Source organism: Schistocerca piceifrons, chromosome 6 (assembly GCF_021461385.2).
Source record: "Schistocerca piceifrons isolate TAMUIC-IGC-003096 chromosome 6, iqSchPice1.1, whole genome shotgun sequence".
Lineage (NCBI taxonomy): Eukaryota > Metazoa > Arthropoda > Insecta > Orthoptera > Acrididae > Schistocerca > Schistocerca piceifrons.
In genome coordinates, this window is record NC_060143.1 from 41781713 (window position 1) to 41803663 (window position 21951).

General features: G+C 38.0%; 1 protein-coding gene across 1 annotated transcript in view; it reads left to right on the plus strand.

Annotated features, from left to right (window-relative positions):
* Positions 1–21951, plus strand: part of LOC124803103 (long-chain fatty acid transport protein 1-like) — a 334127-nt gene that overhangs the window by 245292 nt on the left and 66884 nt on the right. The gene's annotated exons all lie outside the window — the stretch shown is intronic.

A 21951-nucleotide genomic window follows, 5' to 3' on the forward strand; every position in this document is an offset into this window, starting at 1 on the left:
GTTCACAGTACCAGCACAGCAAGGCCGTTATGGTTAGTGTTACAAGGCCAGATCAGTCAATCATCCAGACTGTTGCCCCTGCAGCTACTGAAAAGGCTGCTGCCCCTCTTCAGGAACCACACGTTTGTCTGGCCTCTCAACAGATACCCCTCCGTTGTGGTTGCACCTATGGTACGGCTATCTGTATCGCTGAGGCACGCAAGCCTCCCCACCAACGGCAAGGTCCATGGTTCATGGGGGAAGGCCCATGTAAATATTTTCTCATAAAACAGTGAAAAACGCATGAAAATTTGGAGAGTCTCATGCTCAAACATGCTGTGTTTCCCTTATTCTTACACTGTGGTTGTCTCATTTGACTACTTAAGGGCAAAACAGCCTCATCACTGAACTCTAAATGTGACAGGAAATTGTTATCTTCCATTTAAACTACCAGAATGATTTTACAAAACTTTACACTTTCTAGCTTATCACCATAAAAAAAAGCTTGTAGCAAATGAATCCTGAATGGTTTGAAACACAAATATTACTGCAAACACCAGACACATACATGAAGAATTGTTAACTCTCAACTGGCATGACAAGTAGACTTCTGTGGACTAAGTTGCAAAACTCTGTTAAATATGCTCTACAACTTTAATGATCCCATGGGCTTGATCTTTAGATTTTGCTGACTGCCCATAGCCTCACACTTGCCATAGCCACACACTTTCACTGTGAGCTATTGATGCAATTCTTCTTAACTCATGCTAAAGTTCCCCCTTCTTCCCCTCTCTGGCTATCCTTCCTCTCTGACTATTAAATCATGGTGGTGTTTTTGTTGTAGGCTGAGCTTATCAAAGGGTTCTAATATTGGTTACTCTTTCAACCCCTTAGCTTACATCTATCGCCCCTTTTTCGAATCATCAAGTGTGATTATGCACCTATACCTTTCAAAATGTTGTTAGTAGTGCTGGCTGTGCCATGAAAGTCACACAGTTTGGCACGTGTACCACCAGATGCAAAATTATACTTTGTTTACATGGTGTGCACCTGGATGCCTGTACAAATTTGTCCTTTCTGTTATTTTTTGTATAAATGAACTGGTCAGTTTTGAGACATGTAAATGGTGCAAGAACTGAATTCTGTAGGTGATACAAAAAACCAACTACATTCTAGAGAACCGACTGTTATGGTGTATGAAAAAGTCTGTACTCCAGATTCCATGGGAAACGAGGAGGGTAGGGGAAAGTGGCCCTTCATGCCTTCCCTTGCTTGCAGATGTCTGTGGGTATGTATGTTACCAACAGTGTGCCAAAAACGTAGCGTAGCAGCCAACCCATCATAGGGGGTGGGGAGTGTCGTGAAGTATCTGCATGGGTGTAGTAGTATCCTGACCATGCAAGAATCACACTGTTAAGAGCCTGTGCTGTCAAAATCTGATGTATGTTTAGAAGTATGAGATCGTCTTATGTGGAATGTAGGGACTCCATAGAGTACCAACTTGTGCCAGGTACCTAGTGCTATAGTAGAGCGACACCAGTGGAAGGATGAGGGGATGGCACCAAGGAGGATAACTTACAGTGAAGAGATCTAATGTGTCCCAAGCTGGTGGTCATTCCCAACTCAACCTCTCCCCTCCCCCCCCTCTCTAGTGGAAACTAATGTAAGAAGCAAGGAGAAAAATATCTTCTCCAATCTTCATCTATATACATACATACTCTGCAGGCCACCATACAATGTATAACGTAGGATATCTTATACCGCTGCTAGTAATTTTCTTTCTTGTTCCACTTGTAAACGAGCAAGGGAAAAAAGGCTGCCTATATGCTTTTATATGAGCCCTGGTTTCTGTTTATTGCCCTTAATTCAGACATACATTGATGGCAGTAGAATTGTTCTGCAATCTGACACAAACGGCAGCCTTCAGAAAGAATGAAACATACAAGAATATAAAACCTTTGACTGATCAGTGTACTTTGAGACTTGGAAAAATGCGAACACTTGCGTCCTGTACAAATGATGACAAATTTCACACAAGCAATATCACCTACAGGAAAAAAGAGTGCTCTCTTTCCCATCCTTATTAATTGCCCCAAATAGCTCCCCCCCCCCCCCCCCCCCAATCCCTGTTGTCCCTTCTCCTTTTGCCTTGTCTCCCTGAGCAGAGAAGTTACTTCCTTGATCCATCTACTTGCTGCTAGTTGGATGACTATTTATGTGACAATGACCATTTTATAATAATTATTTCTTTGCTGCACCAATACCCGTCACAATGCCCTTAATTGCTGTTACTTTAAGAACACTGATAGGTGTAGCCTCACCAATCCTTTATAACTTGAACTCTCCTCTTGAGCAGGAAGTGAAGTGGTCTGCTGACATACCACTGTTGTAATATTACAGGCAGCAGAAGCAACAATCCCTCTCTCCTCAGGGCCCAACTGCCAGAAGCCTGTATGATGGTGGAACCAAAAGAAAGCTGTAGCCATTAAAAATCTCAGAAGATCACTCCAGAAAAATAAACTGTCCATTGATGGGAAAACTATCTGAGCCCGGGTCCACTATTTGATTGAAAAAGACAAGGACAGGTGTTTTCAAAGATTTTTAATCACTATTGAATCCTGTCTCTCAGATGTGAGACATTCATGGGCACCAGTCATCCTCTAGTATCCTGGTCATCTCTCAGGAGTGTCATCCAGTGTGATGCCACCATTGTTGCCAGGTTGCAAATACTCTTTGTCCGAGCATTCTACTGTAATAGCATAATATGAGTTTTTGTAAAATTAAGGGTAAAGCTATTGGTTGTAAAACATTTGCTAGCCTTCAGCTGTTTTCCCAGCTGTGTATGGTATGGTTATGTTTGGCCCCTTAATTTTGGCTGTGCAGTCTGCGGTGCGGAGAAATGCCATCTTGCGTGAAAATGATCGTACCCACACATCCATGCTGTTGAAGGGTGAGAATGTTCTTGGTACACAAAAGACTACCATAGCATTTACCAGTAATGTTACAGGTTACAGGATCCACCTCCTTGAAGAAATATGGTCTACAATAAAGGATGCCATCAACCTGCCTACACATTTACGTTTGCAAAATGAAGTGGTACCAGTTGAAGTTTGAGTGGATTTTCCATTGCCGATATTCTTCAATTCTGTAGACAGATACGTTCTTGGAGATGAAAATGGCTTCACCTGTCCACAGAATGTTCCATGACCCTCTAACACCCACTTCCACGTGAGCAAGAAATTCTAGAGCAAACATTTGTCTTGTTGTGAGGTCAGCATGAAGCAAATCCTTAAGTAAGTACAGATACCAATGCAGGATGTTTTGCGGAATTTTATGCACCATGTACAAAGTTTGGATAATTCCGCATGCACTGCAAATGACTGTTCTTTTAAAAGAGCTTTACTGGCAAATAACAGATCTGTTCACTATGTCATCACAAATGTAATAATAAGTGGTATCTATATTTTTGTACCAGTTTCGCTATTGACCCCCCCCCCCCCCCCCTCTTCCCCCTTATTCTGCTACTGTAAAATAAAGTTTTTTTGCTTGTGTAGTAAATGTTTCCTTTTTTGATGAAAAACATAACAGTAATGTCAGAGGTTCTACCACATTCTGAGAACAATGTTTAATTTTCATATATAGTTTACTACCATTTCTGTAACTGGTTTTATTTTTATGTAAAATAAATGCTCAGTCTATCCTGCTGTTATAGTTTTATAGCATGGATTGGATAACACCGATCAAAAGAAGAAAGCGTTCTTGAATCTGCTCACTTCTCTATGCTGCACTCTCATTGCTCTTTTTTGTGAAATAATAGGACAGTCCAGCACAATAACAGAAAACATAGACAAAAATGGGCCAATCAAAAGCAGAATCATTAGATTTATGGAGACATTAATTGCTCCAGTTCAACTGTTACATGTATCTTCTTCTTCTTCACGCGATCAGGCCCAGAGGACCGCGCGCCCCCACAGTTAGAGCTCTCCATCCATCTCTGTCTTCTGCTATCTGTCTCCAGTTTTCCGTGACTCCCAGCTGCAACAGGTCTTCTCTCACTCCATCGATCCACCTCTTTCTAACCACTGGTCTGCTGCCTGACGGGATCCAGTCCATTGTGATTTTGGGCCATCTTGTTGCCTCCATTCTAACAACATGTCCAGCCCATTGCAGTCTTTTGCTTCTCATCACTCCCAAGATGTTAACTCCTTGTACAGCTCTTCTAATTCAGTGTTATGGTGTCTTCTCCATTCTCCAGTAGTCTGATCTCTGACTGGTCCAAATATTTTCCTGAGGACTTTCCTTTCAAATGTTAGCAGTCGCTTAAGGTCTTGTTTTCGAGTGCTCCAGGTTTGAGAACCATAAAGTACTACTGGCATTATTAATGTCTTATACAACCGTAGCTTTAGTTGTTGCGAGACACTTCTACATTTTAATATAGGGTCTAGAGAGTGATAGCATCTGTTTCCCGCCTGCAGTCGTGCTTTTATCTCTGCTTCAGTTGATGTTACTTCTGTAAAATATGATCCAAGGTATTTGAACTCTTTCACATGTTTATACCTGGTGTTGTTCACAATTAAATCTTGAGAGTTCTGGATCTTTCTTCCTATGGTCATATACTCGTGTCTTTTCAGAGCTAATTTGTAGACCGATCCTAGCTGCCAATAACTCCAAGGTCTGGATACTTCTCTTCAGATCTTCTTGTGTGCATGCTAATAGTGCAATGTCGTCTGCATAGGCCAGATATGTAATGTGTTCATTACCAATTTGAATGCCCTTGATGTTTTCTTTGTTGAAATCCCGCATTACCTTCTCAAGTGCCAGGTTGAAGAGAACAGGTGATAGCCCATCTCCTTGGCGTAATCCTGTTACAACTTGGAAGCTTTCTGTCATTTGATTGCCTACCTTAACCTTAAGTTTTGTGTCATTTAGGCATACCTCTACCAGTTTGACCAACTTCTTTGGTATGCCAAACTCTGTCATAGTTCTAATCAGGCTAGGTCTATGTATACTGTCGTAAGCCTTCTTGAAGTGTACAAATAGGAGATGTATCTCTCGTCCGTATTCGTACATTTTTTCACAGACCTGTTTTAGGACAAAAATCTGGTCCGTGGTTGATCGCCCTGCCTGGAAACCTCCTTGGTATTCTCCAATTATGTCTGTTGCTATAGGTTTTATTCATTCTAGAAGGCAGTTGGAGAAGATCTCATAACAGGTGTTGAGTAGCGCTATGCCCCTGTAGTTGTCACATACGGATTTGTCTTTCTTTTTATATATGGGGCATATCACAGCTACCTTCCATTCCTCTTGTATTTCATGTTTTACCCAAATTTGCTCGATTAGCTTGTGGATTTTGAAACAGAGGATTCCGTCTCCAGCCTTGAGAAGTTCAGGAGGAATACTGTCCTCACCTGGACTTTTACCATTCTTAAGGTTTTTAATCTGGTTCCTTATCTCTTCAATGGTGGGTGGAGGATATTCTGGGTCTACTGTTACTGGTTCATCAAACTCAAGTAGTTCGGTTGGTTCATCAGAGTTTAGTAATTCTCTGAAGTATTCCATCCATCTTCTTCCAATTTTTTGATCTTCTGTTAACATTCTTCCATTGGCATGTATCACAAAACTCAATATGTTATTAAAAGCAGTATTTCTTCTGGTTATGATGATGTTTCAAACAGTGAATTGAAATCTTATGGTATTTTTATAGTGCCGAATTTGAAGTCAGTTGCCGAGTTAATTTGTATGTACTGAAGTACTGAAATCTGGAATAGTAATACTCACGTATAAAAGTGGAGATAAACAAGTGACTTGTAATTATACAGCCATCTCCCTGTTACCTGTAGTGACAAAAATTTAAGGAAAATATCTTATATGAAAATACTGAACCAATTTTCAGACAGTTACCATTCAGCAACTTCTTAGATTGGCTTCTGTAAGGGATTCTCTCTGGGAATGTCAGTGAATGATCTCACTAATTAAGTTCTGGAAGAACTAAAAAAAAAAAAAAAAAATCTTGTTGGAATTTTTTGTGACTTTGCCAGTGGCATTCCAACTTCAGTATCCTCCAGTCCTCCCCATTTTCTGCCATCATTTTCTTAGTAATATAAAATGCATCAGTACTGAGAATGTTATGCCACCAGTTGTCAAATGAGTGATATTTTTATGACTATATGTTTCAGGACTATATTACCTGAGATGTTTGTATTTTCCCACCTCCGCGTTGCAAATGTTTTGACTTTTGAGTGAAATGCCCAGTCGATGTGCTGTTGTTTTCATGTCAATTCTACCAACAGTGAGAGTTGTTTAGTTCTCGGGGTGTTGTAAAATTCCTGGATTCGTCTCGTCACTGTGCAGCCTGTGAAAAGGATTGCGGAAGACTCCCAAATAAATTCCAAAGTACAGTGCAGTTTTAACGCCAATATATTTCCAGGACTCTGGTGTCCGAGCCTGGGGAACTGTACCGGTTACATCACATGTACCCAAAGTTGGCATCAAAGGACACAGAGTTCACAACAATCAACAAACGAGTGAGCCTACAATACATTTGCTCGTAACCCTAGCCAGAAAATGAGTGCCCCAAGGCGCCTGCGTGACCTCTATTTATACTTTTGTTAACAATTACAGACAATGCAAATTACAATTTTATGTAAAATCACAATTAAAAGTTAAACCGAATATAAGATACACATTGCTAAAAATTTACAATCACAGTGCTGAACAAGGTGAACCTATTTTCAACTTAGTTATGAGTTAATATAACATTTTCTGACTAATTATGTTACAGGTAACAATTACATTTCTAAATTTATTTATAACAAATTAACTAGTGCCTGAATTTTAGTGGTAACATATATCGGAGATTAAATTAACGTGCTTTATTTATATGTTCTATTTAATTTGCTGTAGTAATTTTATACTAATAGGTTTACTGGTATATCCTGACCATGTGCTACATTTTGTTCAATTAGTTACAGTATTAATTTCACATTTATATTATGTTTCTCACATAAGAACAATGTTAATCAGCAAAGCATCATTTTCAAATTATATGTATACTGAAATAGTGGTTATTTTTGTATGTAATTTGGAAACAGGTCACTTTACATTGGGCAATTAGGACTGGTGTTTATCTTTAATGCTCTCCGAGGGGTTCTGATAGGTAGCAATGAGATACAGTAATATTTCAATATCCCCCGAAGAGTTGTGCCTAGCCTGATAGACGAAACTCTCCTCACAGAAATATTAGAGTGGTTGATATGATACAGTACTAGTTGGATAAAATAATACAAACTGCATATATCTTAAAAGGTACAAAATTGGATCATGAAACTTTACTTACAGATAAATTTTCCAAATAGCTACAAACAATAATTGGAATTATGAGATTACAAAGAAATTTCCAAACTTTTACAAAATCAATATTTACATCAAATTTTGTGAATGAATGTTTTTCCGAATCTATCACTTCTAGAGCGTCCTTGTTTTTGTCACTTCTAGATTGTCCATTAATTTTCCTTCCTTCAAACACTCAGACACAGCTAAGCTAACAAATCACAAATTTGATTGGATTGATTACGTTGCACTTTTGAAGTTTGAAGTTTATAATATAAAAGACAGAAAAATAAAATTTATCTTAACAGTTTGCAATACCATAAAATATTTTACAAATCTTATGAAACATGAATATTCAAAATTATATTTGTATATTTATATTGTGACAGTATAGAAACTGTTCATTTATATCCAATCCGGGTTGTTGTCACAAGTATCTGAAAATACTATGTATATCAATATTTCTTGGCTTTGTACATCAAATGCAATAACGTTTCAAAATGTTTACCAGACATCCAGAATGTCAGATCAAATTAACACTGAGAAACAGCTTCAAGATTTTATAAATTGTGACAAAATAAGTATTATCATCATCATCATCATCATCATCATCATTTAAGACTGATTATGCCTTTCAGCGTTCAGTCTGGAGCATAGCCCCCTTTATAAAATTCCTCCATGATCCCCTATTCCGTGCTAACATTGGTGCCTCTTCTGATGTTAAGCCTATTACTTCAAAATCATTCTTAACCGAATCCAGGTATCTTCTCCTTGGTCTACCCCGACTCCTCCTACCCTCTACTGCTGAACCCATGAGTCTCTTGGGTAACCATGCTTCTGCCATGCGTGTAACATGACCCCACCATCTAACCCTGTTCGCCCTGACTGCTACATCTATAGAGTTCATTGCCAGTTTTTCTTTGATTTCCTCATTGTGGACACCCTCCTGCCATTGTTCCAATCTACTAGTACCTGCAATAATCCTAGCTACTTTCATATCCGTAACCTCAACCTTGTTGATAAGATAACCTGAATCCACCCAGCTTTCGCTCCCATACAACAAAGTTGGTCGAAAGATTGAACGGTGCACAGATAACTTAGTCTTGGTACTGACTTCCTTCTTGCAGAAGAGAGTAGATCGTAGCTGAGCACTCACTGCATTAGCTTTGCTACAACTCGCTTCCAGTTCTTTCACTATGTTGCCATCTTGTGAGAATATGCATCCTAAGTACTTGAAACTGTCCACCTGTTCTAACTTTGTTCCTCCTATTTGGCACTCAATCCGTTTATATCTCTTTCCCACTGACATTACTTTCATTTGGAGATGCTAATCTTCATACCATAGTCCTTACATTTCTGATCTAGCTCTGAAATATTACTTTGCAAACTTTCAATCGAATCTGCCATCACAACTAAGTCATCCGCATATGCAAGACTGCTTATTTTGTGTTCACACATCTTAATCTCACCCAGCCAGTCTAGACAAAATAAGTATTATGTCAATAAAATTCCTGAAAGTGGCAAGATACACTTAAGCAAGTGAAAATGTAATTGTGATATAGTTAGCAACCTTGCAGTAAGGAGATTCTGTAAAAAAAATCCAGAACCTTGTCACATGGCATCTTATATTTCATTTCGTCAAAGTCCTCAGTCTGTCTATTAAAGTTGTCATTTCCTACCCCTCAATAACAAACTAGTCTCCAGATTGTGTCTTGCGAGATGTGAGTAGTGTAAAATAATAGCTTTTCAATGTGATTTGTGTGCTATGCATTGTCATAGTTGTTCAAAATAACTCTCAAGTTTAATTTCACATCAGCATTTCCTTCAATCAAAATGTATAAGAGTTCTACTTCATGCAATTCAAATGATTCATTAGTTCCGTTCTGTGTGATTGCACCGTATCATCATCATCATAAAACTAATCATCAAAACCATTAATAAATGAGGGTTGAATACCACCGGATCACCTCAGCAGCATTGCATATCATATAACCTAAACCTATCATCATCATAATCATCATCCTCATCCAAATACCCCTACGAAAATGCAAGCCAAAACAAAACCATCTTTCATCAATAAACTGTAAACATCAATTCATGTGAATCAGAAACAGGAATGAGTCTGCAACCTCAAATCCTTAATATAAATGCAAATCACATCACTTACCTTATTTCAAGACAATCCTCAACAATTCATAGCAATTTCAACATCTCTCTCGTGTGTACATAACTAAGTGAAACATGTATATAGTATATCATGGTGATAATCCCTTCTTAACAGCATAAATCACTTCAACCCTTTCATAAATCATAACGTCTTTCAACATCTCATGTGGTCTTATATATAGTAACACATTAATACAGTTGTCAATCGTATAACGGTATGAGAAGCAGAACATAGTAATTCCTTCCTTGTGGATAACCTATATAAGATAAAAACAGTGAAAAGATGTATATAGTTCTTCTTAACTGCACAAACGTACCATAAAATCTGTAAGTATGTATTAATAAGCTTAGTGTATCTTCACACAATTTACCTTCCATTTCTGGATAAGCTGATATAAATACAGTATGGTCTGTTGTCTGTAAAGATGTGTAACTGTTCCTCACTAGAAAATACATATTGGTTTTTTCTGGAAAATCATAGTCCTCACATATCAGTAATAGTCACAATTGGTAGGATGTAAATGTCAAATTATCAATACATCTGATGATGCAGATTACTCAATCAAAACAAAATGTATACTCAAACCCAGAATCCCCCACAGAAGAACCACAAAAGTGCCCCACTTGTGACAGGATACTTTCCGGGACTGGACCAGACTCTGAATGTGGCTCTCCAGCAGGGATACGACTTCCTCAAATCCTGCCCTGAAATGAGATCCATCCTTCATGAAATCCTCCCCACTCCGCCAAGAGTGTCATTCCGCCGTCCACCTAACCTTCGTAACCTGTTAGTTCATCCCTATGAAATCCCCAAACCACCTTCCCTACCCTCTGGCTCCTATCCTTGTAACCGCCCCCGATGCAAAACCTGTCCCATGCACCCTCCCACCACCACCTACTCCAGTCCTGTAACCCGGAAGGTGTACACGATCAAAGGCAGAGCCACGTGTGAAAGCACCCACGTGATTTACCAACTGACCTGCCTACACTGTGACGCATTCTATGTGGGAATGACCAGCAACAAACTGTCCATTCGCATGAATGGACACAGGCAGACAGTGTTTGTTGGTAATGAGGATCACCCTGTGGCTAAACATGCCTTGGTGCACGGCCAGCACATCTTGGCACAGTGTTACACCGTCCGGGTTATCTGGATACTTCCCACCAACACCAACCTATCCGAACTCCGGAGATGGGAACTTGCCCTTCAGTACATCCTCTCTTCTCGTCATCCGCCAGGCCTCAATCTCCGCTAATTTCAAGTTGCCGCCACTCATACCTCACCTGTCTTTCAACAACTTCTTTGCCTCTACACTTCTGCCTCGACTGACATCTCTGCCCAAACTCTTTGTCTTTAAATATGTCTGCTTGTGTCTGTATGTGTGGATGGATATGTGCGTGTGTGCGAGTGTATACCTGTCCTTTTTTCCCCCTAAGGTAAGTCTTTCCGCTCCCGGGATTGGAATGACTCCTTACCCTCTCCTTTAAAACCCACTTCCTTTCGTCTTCCCCTCTCCTTCCCTCTTTCCTGATGAGGCAACAATTTGTTGCGAAAGCTTGAATTTTGTGTGTATGTTTGTGTTTGTTTGTGTGTCTATCGACCTGCCAGCGTTTTTGTTCGGTAAGTCACCTCATCTTTGTTTTTATATATAATTTTTCCCACGTGGAATGTTTCCTTCCATTATATTGAAAACAAAATGTATCTTATACTACAAATTAAATCACATGAAAATATGTTACATAACAAATATAAGCAAACATAGGTACAAAAAATTAACATATGTATTGTCGGAAGTTTGTGTGTCAGAAAGGTATTGTAGAATGTGGCATCAGTGTTTTTGAGAAGAAAATGTCACATTAGCTGAGGCACCTTGCATAAGCCACACGCATAGTACTCGAAGATTGTGTACCCCCCTGAGGGATTGCAATTATTGCACACAAGGTTTCAACTGAGTGACATTTCTTAAACCAAATGGCTTTTTTGATTTGGGACAGATAAGTCGGTAGGCGTTTGGATGTCATTTTTCATAAACTTCAAATGGACCAATGTAAATATCGAAAAATTTCTTGATCTCTCTATTGATTGCCTTGGATTTCTCATAACTTTTGGTTAAGACTAGATCACCTACATTGTACTGTGTAAACTTTCCTTTTGAATCATGTTTAAGCTTTCTCTTGGCACAGTGTGTTTCAATATTTTTCTTTACTATTTCCATTCTCTCGTCCGGTGTTAACTCATTACAGACAGGAAAATTGATCAATTCATACAAGATGTTTGGTGGGTGCTTGTTAAAATGGACTTCATAAGGCGTAAAACCAGTTGTTGTATGTTGTAAGGTGTTCAAAACATCTTCAAAATCACATATGTAACTTGACCAATTTGTATGATCTTTAGAGCAGTAAGTTCTACAAAGCCTGCCTATTTCACGCATATTGCGCTCAGTTGGGTTGCAAGACGGAGAATGTACGGAAATAAGAACATGCTTAATGTCTTCATCTTTCATGAAATCTTTCCAAACGTTAGATGTAAATTGGCTCCCATTGTCTGAAAGTATGGCTTTTGGTTTTCCAATCTGTGTGAAGTAATCATTACAGAAACAGTTTAAAATTTTCCTGCTTGTTGCCTTCTTTAGTGGATACAATTTTACTAGTTTAGTGAATAAGTCAACAACTACAAACAAGTATGTATAACCCTCTTTAGTTCTCGGCAATTGACCAAACAAATCAATTCGTATCAGTTCCAATTTGCCTTTTGGCACTTTGTAAATATCCTTGGTGTTTCTGATTTGTGACTTTTACTCTTTGACACCGATCACATTTTTGTATAACCTGTCTTACTCTTCTAAACATATTATTAAAATAGACATTTTCCTTAAGTTTGTCAGTGCATTTCATGATTCCACAGTGTCCATAGCTCTCATGTGTGTACTTAATTAAAACATCAACACATTGTATAGGCCAACAAACCTTCCAGATGTCAGAGTCCGTGTTATGTCTCCTGAATAAAATACCTTTAAAGTTCTGATAATACATCCCAACCTTTTCATAACCCTTTTTACCAATAAGGCTTTTCACAAGTTTCAAATCATCATCCTGGTTCTGGCATCTCCTAAGCTGACTGCAAATGTTAGTAATTTCCTTTTCACCCTTAATCCCTCTCATGTACATTATTTTAAACAATTTGTTATCCAATAGTTCTTCTTCCTGACCCCCCCCCCCCCCCCCCACAGGTAATCTAGACAAAGCATCAGAAATTATATTCTGATCCCCTCTTATATACTGAATGCTATAATCAAATTGTTGCAAAAATACGGCCCACCTGGTTAATCTACTGTTGAAAAGTTTACAGTCTTGAATATAACATAGAGCTTTGTGATCCATGAAAACTATGACTTTATGGCCTGTTAGATAGTTCCTGTATTTAGTGAAACCCCATACAATAGCAAGTAGTTCCTTCTCAGTCACCGTGTAATTACGTTCATGTTTCTGCAGACCTCGGCTGGCAAAACTGATTGAAAGATGTTCTATTCTTCCATCAATTTCCTTCTGTTGAAACGAATGTACACCCAATCTGTAATCTGAACTATCTGTCATTAGGCAAAATGGTAGTGAAAGGTCAGGTCTGTGGAGCAATTGACTGTTATTTAGTTGTTGTTTGATCTCATCGAATGCTACTTGACACTGATCTATCCATTCCGATATGGTGTTCTTTTTTAATAGCTCTCTCAAACACAGTGCATTTAAAGCTTGGGTGCTGACATACTTACGATAAAAATTACATAGACCATAAAATGACCTCAGCTGTTTCTTGTTCTTTGGACATGGAAACTGGACAATTGCAGAAATTTTATCACTGTCAGGTAGAATGCCTTCTCTGTTAATTATATGGCCTAAAAACTTCAAGCCTGATACTCCAAATTTGCATTTACTTAATTTAAGTGTCATACCGCCTTGCCTGAACTTATTGGCTAATTTGTACAAAGTATCAAGGTGTTCTTCCCAAGTTTTGCTGGTTATTAATATATCATCCACGTAAATAATTAGTTTAGATAGTAGTTCACTTCCAATCACATGATCCAAAGCTCGAATAAACTCGGCTACAGACACATTCAGCACAAACGGAACAACACAATAATGAAAACATTTACAATTATATAAGAAGGCTGTGTACTGCCTAGAGTCCTGTGCTAATGTGATTTGATGAAAACCTGAGGTCAAATCCAGACTAGAAAAATATTTTGTGTCATTGAATTTGTACAGGAGTTCCTCCATGGATTCAGGACGATCTGTTTCTCTTTCTATAAACTTATTCAGGTGACGTGAATCCAATACCAGCCTAACACCACCATCCTTTTTTGAAATACAGACCATCGGGCTGTTATATGGACTGTGACTTCTCTCTATTATTCTCCATTTTTTGCATTTTCTGGAGTTCCCTCTCCGCTTCTTTCCTTTTACAGATGGGTACCCCATAAGGCTTAATGAAAAAGGGTTTGTGTGGCTTTAACTTCAAATGACATTCATAATCTTTGACCCTACCAGGTTGATCACAAAAATGTTACAGTTTTCCCAGAGAAAATTTTCTAATTCCTGCTTTTCAGACTCAGTCAAGTCATTTGCTTCTTTTAGCTTTTCTGATATGGTTAGGGAGTAACTATCATCAACGAAATTCTGGTTATTGTGATCCCTATTTTCCTCTTCCTCCATTTAACGGCTACACTCTGGATAAACTATTTCCCTAATATGGTTACTACTGCTTGTACTTGAATTTAACTGGATCACTACTTTTCCTTGAATACTGGTCTTTGGTTCAGTGAACAGTAATTCTGAATTTTGCCAATCAAAACTCACCTTTGCTTTAACTATCCAGTCCATCCCCAAAATCATTTGCTCATTGAGGTCTGGAATAACTAAACAACCATGTTCAAAATTAATGTTGCCAACAGAAAATGTAATTAAAGCTTGTTTATTTATTAACTTATTAAACTTGCCAGTGGCACCTTTAATCAGTACACCTGTGATTGGAAATTTGATGTAACTTTCCGTGTCTTTTATCCTGTTCCTCAACTTGTCTGAGATACTACTAATGGAACTGCCAGTGTCAATCAAACAAAGTCCTGACCAATTGTTAATGCTTATTTCTACGTAAGGGCTACCTAAGGTAATATTTGGGTCACTATTCACATTCTCTGCCAACAAGTCACTTTCTAATTCAGTTGTATCAATGTTGTCACATACTTCTTCACTACAGGTTTCAATGTCAGAACCAACACAAGATTGAGTGTCACTATGACTGGAATTAAATACACATGAGACAGGTACCTTTCTTTCATTATACTTAAAATTATCTTTCATGGATGGCTCTGATTTGATGACTTCACTTTCCTTATTATTTTCTAAACAAACTTCACTTTCACTGATAATAGATTCCAAAATCTTCTCACCTATCAAATTAGCTTGTTCCTTCTTTTTAGTAGATTTACTTAAGATTTCTTTTATACAATTTGGTACCAATACATTGTTTGCACTCTTAATATCTTCACGTGAACCAACTTCGCATTCAGAGTTACTTTCAGCTGCAACACCATTATCAATAACTTCAACATAAATAATGCCATCTAATTCCTCTTGTGTACATATTTCATCAAATACATCATCCTTCACAACACTATCTTTATCAAAATCATCATCAAAATAATCTGTGGGTGATGCCTCTGCATGCACATCTGCCTTAACTACTAAGTGTTCAACATCTGAAGTTACACTACTGAAATCGCTACCTGTTTCATTATCTAAGTCCGGTGTTATTTCCTCATTTTGGCTACCAATTTCTACTAATATAGATACCTCATTATCCTTACCTTCATCAGAAAACAAGCTAGTGATACCATACATATCATAAGTTCTGTCTACATCAGGTGTTAATGTGTCATCAATTAATGCTAAGTCATGTTCATTAAGTTCAAACTGTGGTCCTGCTTGTGTATGTGCATTATTCAATTCACTCAACATGTGATCCCAAAAGTTTTGCTTATAACTAGTATTATCTAAGTAGTAGTCCCTATTTACATTACATTTATGATTGCTTTTACGTTTCCGTCTCTTTAACCTCCTATTTGCCTGGTTTGTGCCATAACTATTCACCTCAAATTGACAGGCTCCCAACAAGGTGGTTACCTTTTTCCCTGGTTGGAATTGCTGTTGTGAAACTGGTTACTGTTTCTCTGTTCTTGATGGTTTTCGTGTCTGTTGTAACTGCTGTTTTGGTTACCACGCCAGTTATTATTTCTGTGTCCATTATATTGTTGTGACCCCCCATTCCTATTGTGAGTGTTTCTGAGGTTTTGATTTTACTGTCTGTCATCATTCTGCCGTGCACAGTCAAGTTTGTCTACATAACGCAAAAATTCGTCAACACTGTCACCTGGTCCATATACAAGTCCCCACTGAAAACATTGTGGTAGGCGCCGTTTCAGTGCGTCAATCTGTATCAGTTCGTCCAAAGGTTTGCTCAAATGTGACAATGTCTTTAATTGTTTTTCACAAAATTCTCACATGCTAACTGCAAGACCTGTGTGATATTTGCTACCGTTAAGAAATTCAGATTTTATTCTTGCTTGTTTGTTTTCCGACCAAAACTTTGCCAAGAATTGGCGTTCAAAATCAGCAAAAGACGTAGTATTTGTATTAATGTTTTGGTTCGCCCATGTAAGAGCTTCACCATCCAAAAAACGTTTCGCAAATTTAACTTTAGCAGACTCTGGCATGTTAGGTTGGAAACTGTCTTTGCACTGATGCACAAAGTCAACTGGATGCAATTTCGCATCACCTGGGTAACATTTTAAACTAACATTGTTACAACTATGCACGAATATCTGGTTTGAATCAAAATTGGACATTATATTATTTTGCAATTTTGAAACTTCAGAGCTGACTGTTTGCAGTTCTATTGTTACACTTTGTACTTTCTTGTCAATACGAGATATCTTATCAGAAACTACTTCAGAATTTAATTTCAATCTTTCCCCTACCAATTCTTTTTCTGAAACAATGAGTTCCTGCAACATATTTAACTCGCCTTTTCGGTTCACTAAGTCATTTAAAATGACTACTTCCGTGTTTTTGACACGTTAGTTAACTAATTCAATGCTTTTGTTTGTTTCTTTAAATTTAGAGATCTTGTGAAAGCCTCCAAACAGTGAACTTTAGTTTCTACCCTTTCTATGTCACATGCAACAATTTGTACTTTGTTATTTGTTGCATTGGTTTCTTCTCTCAATGATTTTAAATTTTGGTCCAGCTTTTCTGTGACCTCTTTAATGTTGCTACCTAATTGGTTATTTTGAGTTACCAATTGTTCTAGTTTATTATTCAACAATTGAGATATCTGATCAATTATATTCGGTTGCTGATTTGCTCCCGAAAAACCATGAAAAGGCGAACAACTACTGCTCACGGAACTTGCTTCACTGTTTAAGTGTACATTTGGAGTTGAAACATGAAATTGATGGCCTGACCGCGTGGTCATGCCTATTTGATTGAACTGAGTTTCGCTCATTTTGATCAAAGTGGCTAGACACTAGACAAAACACTTTCCTGCCTATCAGGTGAAATTGTCACACGCACACAATGAAACAAAAACAGAAAATTGTAGGACGCAGTTAAAAGGGGTACTTATCTGAATCATTCGCGATGTCATTCCAGAATATCACTTTTGCTCCTGGTGACGTCAGTGGTGCAGTCTGCAACGTACAAGATTATGGTTCCTGCCTCTTGTACATGGAATTCTTGCGAATCGTCCTCTGCACAGTCTTCCACTTGATCCCAGCTCCTCCACCACATTGAGATGTTTATATTTTCCCACCTCTGCGTTGCAAATGTTTTGACTTTTGAGTGAAATGCCCAGTCGATGTGCTGTTGTCTTCACATCAGTTCTACCAACAGTGAGAGTGGTTTAGTTCTCGGGGTGTTGTAAAATTCCTGGATTCATCTCGTCGCTGTGCAGCCTATGAAAAGGATTGCAGAAGACTCCCAAATAAATTCCAAAGTACAGTGCAGTTTTAACACCAATATATTTCCAGGACTCTGGTGTCCGAGCCTGGTGAACTGTACCGGTTACATCACATGTACCCAAAGTTGACATCAAAGGACACAGAGTTCACAACAATCAACAAACGAGTGAGCCTACAGTACATTTGCTCGTAACCCTAGCCAGAAAACGAGTGCCCCAAGGCGCCTGCATGACCTCTATTTATACTTTTGTTAACAATTACAGACAATGCAAATTACAATTTTATGTAAAATCACAATTAAAAGTTAAACCGAATATAAGATACACATTGCTAAAAATTTACAATCACAGTGCTGAACAAGGTGAACCTATTTTCAACTTAGTTATGAGTTAATATAACATTTTCTGACTAATTATGTTACAGGTAACAATTACATTTCTAAATTTATTTATAACAAATTAACTAGTGCCTGAATTTTAGTGGTAACATATATCGGAGATTAAATTAACGTGCTTTATTTATATGTTCTATTTAATTTGCTGTAGTAATTTTATACTAATAGGTTTACTGGTATATCCTGACCATGTGCTACATTTTGTTCAATTAGTTACAGTATTAATTTCACATTTATATTATGTTTCTCACATAAGAACAATGTTAATCAGCAAAGCATCATTTTCGAATTATATGTATACTGAAATAGTGGTTATTTTTGTATGTAATTTGGAAACAGGTCACTTTACATTGGGCAATCAGGACTGGTGTTTATCTTTAATGCTCTCCGAGGGGTTCTGATAGGTAGCAATGAGATACAGTAATATTTCATATCCCATAACCAAATGCTATAAAACAAGAAAAATAATCAACAAATCACAATACTACATGTACTGACAACCACATAGAAATATTTATATCATCCTGTAGTATAACAAACCATAAATCTTACTTTAAAGTTTCTTCCCATTTGCCCCACATACTTCATTTCACAATCCTGAGACTTTATTTCAAAAACTCATGCTTTCCCCATCCAGTTCTCCCCTATGCCAATCTTACACTTCAGCCTCTGCCCACATTTGTTTTCCACCTGAATGTTGTTTTCACTATACTGGGGAATAATATCATAAATAGGCAAGGTTATTTAATGAGAAAGGAGTAAAATTGCACTCAGGATGGACAGCCTACTGGAGCAGAGGCTGAAGCATAAGATTGGCACAGGGTAGAAATGGATGGGAAATGCAAGAGTTTTGAAATAAAGTGACGGGATTGTGAAATGAAGTATGTTGGAGCAATTGGAAGAAACTGTAAAGTAAGATTTAAAGACCAGAGTAATAAAGAGAATGGCTTATCAGTGGTGGTGGAGCTCCTCAAGAATGAGCATTCATTGGGTAACATCACAGACAGCATGAGAGTATTGCACTTCGAGATTAAATGTAGGTTGCTGTCAAATTTAGAGGAAGTGGAGATTTTTTTCTTTGTGAAAGAAATGTATCAGTGTGTTAAATAAGAAGATAGAAGTGACTGAAGGGCATTTCTGGGTCCCCTTTAGCAGTGTCCTCCTTGGGAAGTAGCCACTGTATTATTCAATTTAGCAGTATTAGGCGTGATGTTTACTGTTGGTCATTCTTTATGGATGCTCGTGTTGCAACATAGATGTAGTACTGGTTTTTAGAATTTACAGGGACTTGACATACAAAGTTCATAGATGTTATGATGGTAGCATGTCTGAGGACTGTAACATATGCACTGCAGGAAAGTACTGTATTTGGTAGGTCAAAGTGACCACCTTTAGTTTACAGGTGTTCCTTGAGCATAATGCTCCAACAAGAGATGTTCTAGGAAGTTTTATTTTTGAAAATATGTTTTTGCTGCTTTATTTTACTTGTGATGATGACTAATGGCATAAAAGCTTTATGGTATGTTATGCTACAGATTAGTATAAATATTTCTGTGTGGATCTGTAGGTGTAGTAATGTGATTTATTTATTAGTTTCCTTTTTTTATAGTACTTGATAATGGGATAATGCAGTCCTGAAACATGCGGTAAAAATATCACACATTGACAGCTGGTCCCATAACATTCTACATATTGATTCATGAGACAGTTGTACGATGGTTTCACAGCAGCTAATATGATGCATGTGTCTAATGTTAACAATCAGCTTCCTCTGGTCCTTTTCCTCGTCACTATTTGTAATCCAATTTAACAATAAAACTAAATTTGGAATAAAAAAATATTTAATATACCATGCAAAATTCAATTCTTGTCCCACTATTTTTCTTGACCTGATTAAATTATTTACCAAAGATGTTGGTGAACTGCAAAACTGTTATATTTGCTGATGATAAAAATATACTGATAACAACATCCATGTCTGATACAACCTGCAGACTATTGTCCAATTCGTGATGGTAATTGACACAGGCCAAAGCACAGATAGGGATTGCAGCATTGCTGGTTCCAAGTGACAGTTGCAGTAAACTCACAGAGAGGCCTTTTTTATTTTTTATTTTTTTTAACCATGTATCCTGTAAATTATGTGTGTCACCTGCTTGTGTAGAATATGTCACTTACCTCCATCATTAGCCATGACATCTCACAATAGACGGAATAAAAATTCAATAAATAACTCCCTATAATAACATTTGATGCATGCACTGGCTACAATGCTCCATGCTGAGCATGCAGAACACTACTGAATGCCATTGTCTGCTGGAGAACATGTGATGTTGGGTTCGCAGAATGATCCTAAACTTGACTGCTGTTGTTTGTGAATCCAACTACAGTGGAATAGGTTTACAACTGGTTCACAGGAAATAGCTTTCCTTTTATCTTCCAAAGACTTGCAGTATACAGTTGCAAGCAAATAAAAATGATGTAGAGCTTCTATAAAAAGAGATCAATGGCCACACACTAAATGAAACAGTGTGTGTGGCATTCCTAAGTATACTAAATTGGCACCAGTACTTTTAAAAGGTAATCAAAAAGCTCAGTTCTGTCTGCTTTGGGCGTAGAAATGCCTCTCATTGTGTCACCTGCGGATGATGTGGGTAATTGAGCGTCTTGCAGAATTCCCTTTATGTGCTGATGTTTTCTTAAACTTGGGTCCCAAGACATTTTCTCCCCAGTACTGTTTGTGGTTAAAAGTGCTTTTCATATAGAATTTGCTTCCATGTCTACACTTCAGAAGTGATCTTTGCAATATGATGGGAAAACATAATACCAGGCTGCTGGTAGACATCAGACAGCAAGTTAAAAACCTTAGATATTGAAAAACAACGCAAAAGAGTACCTTATTAGTCAGACCTTCTATAATTCATCAGAATATTTGGACTCAGGGATGTAAATACTGATTGTCACTAAAGTTCACATTAAACAGGTTTGAACTTTTACAGGCAAGCTAATTATGAAACAATATTGGGTTGGTGCATGAGTTGGTATCATTTTTCCTTAGTGTAATAAACACAACAGATACACAAATTCACATTCACTATTTCCAACAGTCTGCCAGCACTGGGGTAACTTTATGATTCCATGACTGTAGAAATCATATGGTTTTGAGGTGAAGGACTTGTCCAGCCATGTTCAGAACATGTTTTCATCCTAAAAGGAAGTCCCTTGAAGGTTGTCTGATAGAGAGCAGAAAAGGCAGATTCTGAGGGCACAAGATCGAATGAATAAGGTGGGTGTGGAATGACTTCCCAACCCAACTCCTGTACAGCCCAACTTCTATATAGTGTTTTTTGTCAGTCTAGCAGAATGTGAGCAGACATTATTGTAGAGCAGCATCACATCATACAGTCTCTCTGGCCATTGTTCTTGGATTGTATCTGCAAGACATCTCAGTTATTGATAATAAATGTCAGCAGTGGTGGTTACATCTCATAGGAGCAATTCGTAGTACAGTATGCAGTCGTTGTTCCACCAGACGCATAACATTATCTTTTGTGGATGTGTTGATGTCTTCAGGAGTTGTTGCTTTGTTTGGGCTCAATCATTCCTTTCTTTTCCTTATGTTAGCATAAAGACACCATTTCTCATCACCAGGAATGGTACAGGATAGGAATGGCCGATGTTGTTGATGAGCCAAATGATGGTGAGCAAGCAGAGATGCACATATGGCCACATGCTGATTTTTGTGATTTTGGCTTAGACTCTAAGCCAAAATGCATGCAGCAGCACCCATGCATACAGCACCCATACAGCCAATTTTTGAACCTTCCCCATTGCATGCAAATTGTGCACAATTATGGAGTGATCACAGTTCATCACATTTGGTAGTTCTCAGTACAATGACATAGATCATTGTGGATTGATGCATTTAAATGATCTTCATCATATCCAGAAGGGCTTCCTGAACATGGAGAGCCAGCAATGTCGAAATGCTTGTCCTGAAATTGAGAAACCATTTTCTTGCCACACTCTGTCCAGTGGCATTTTCCCATACATGTTGCAAATGTTTCTGGC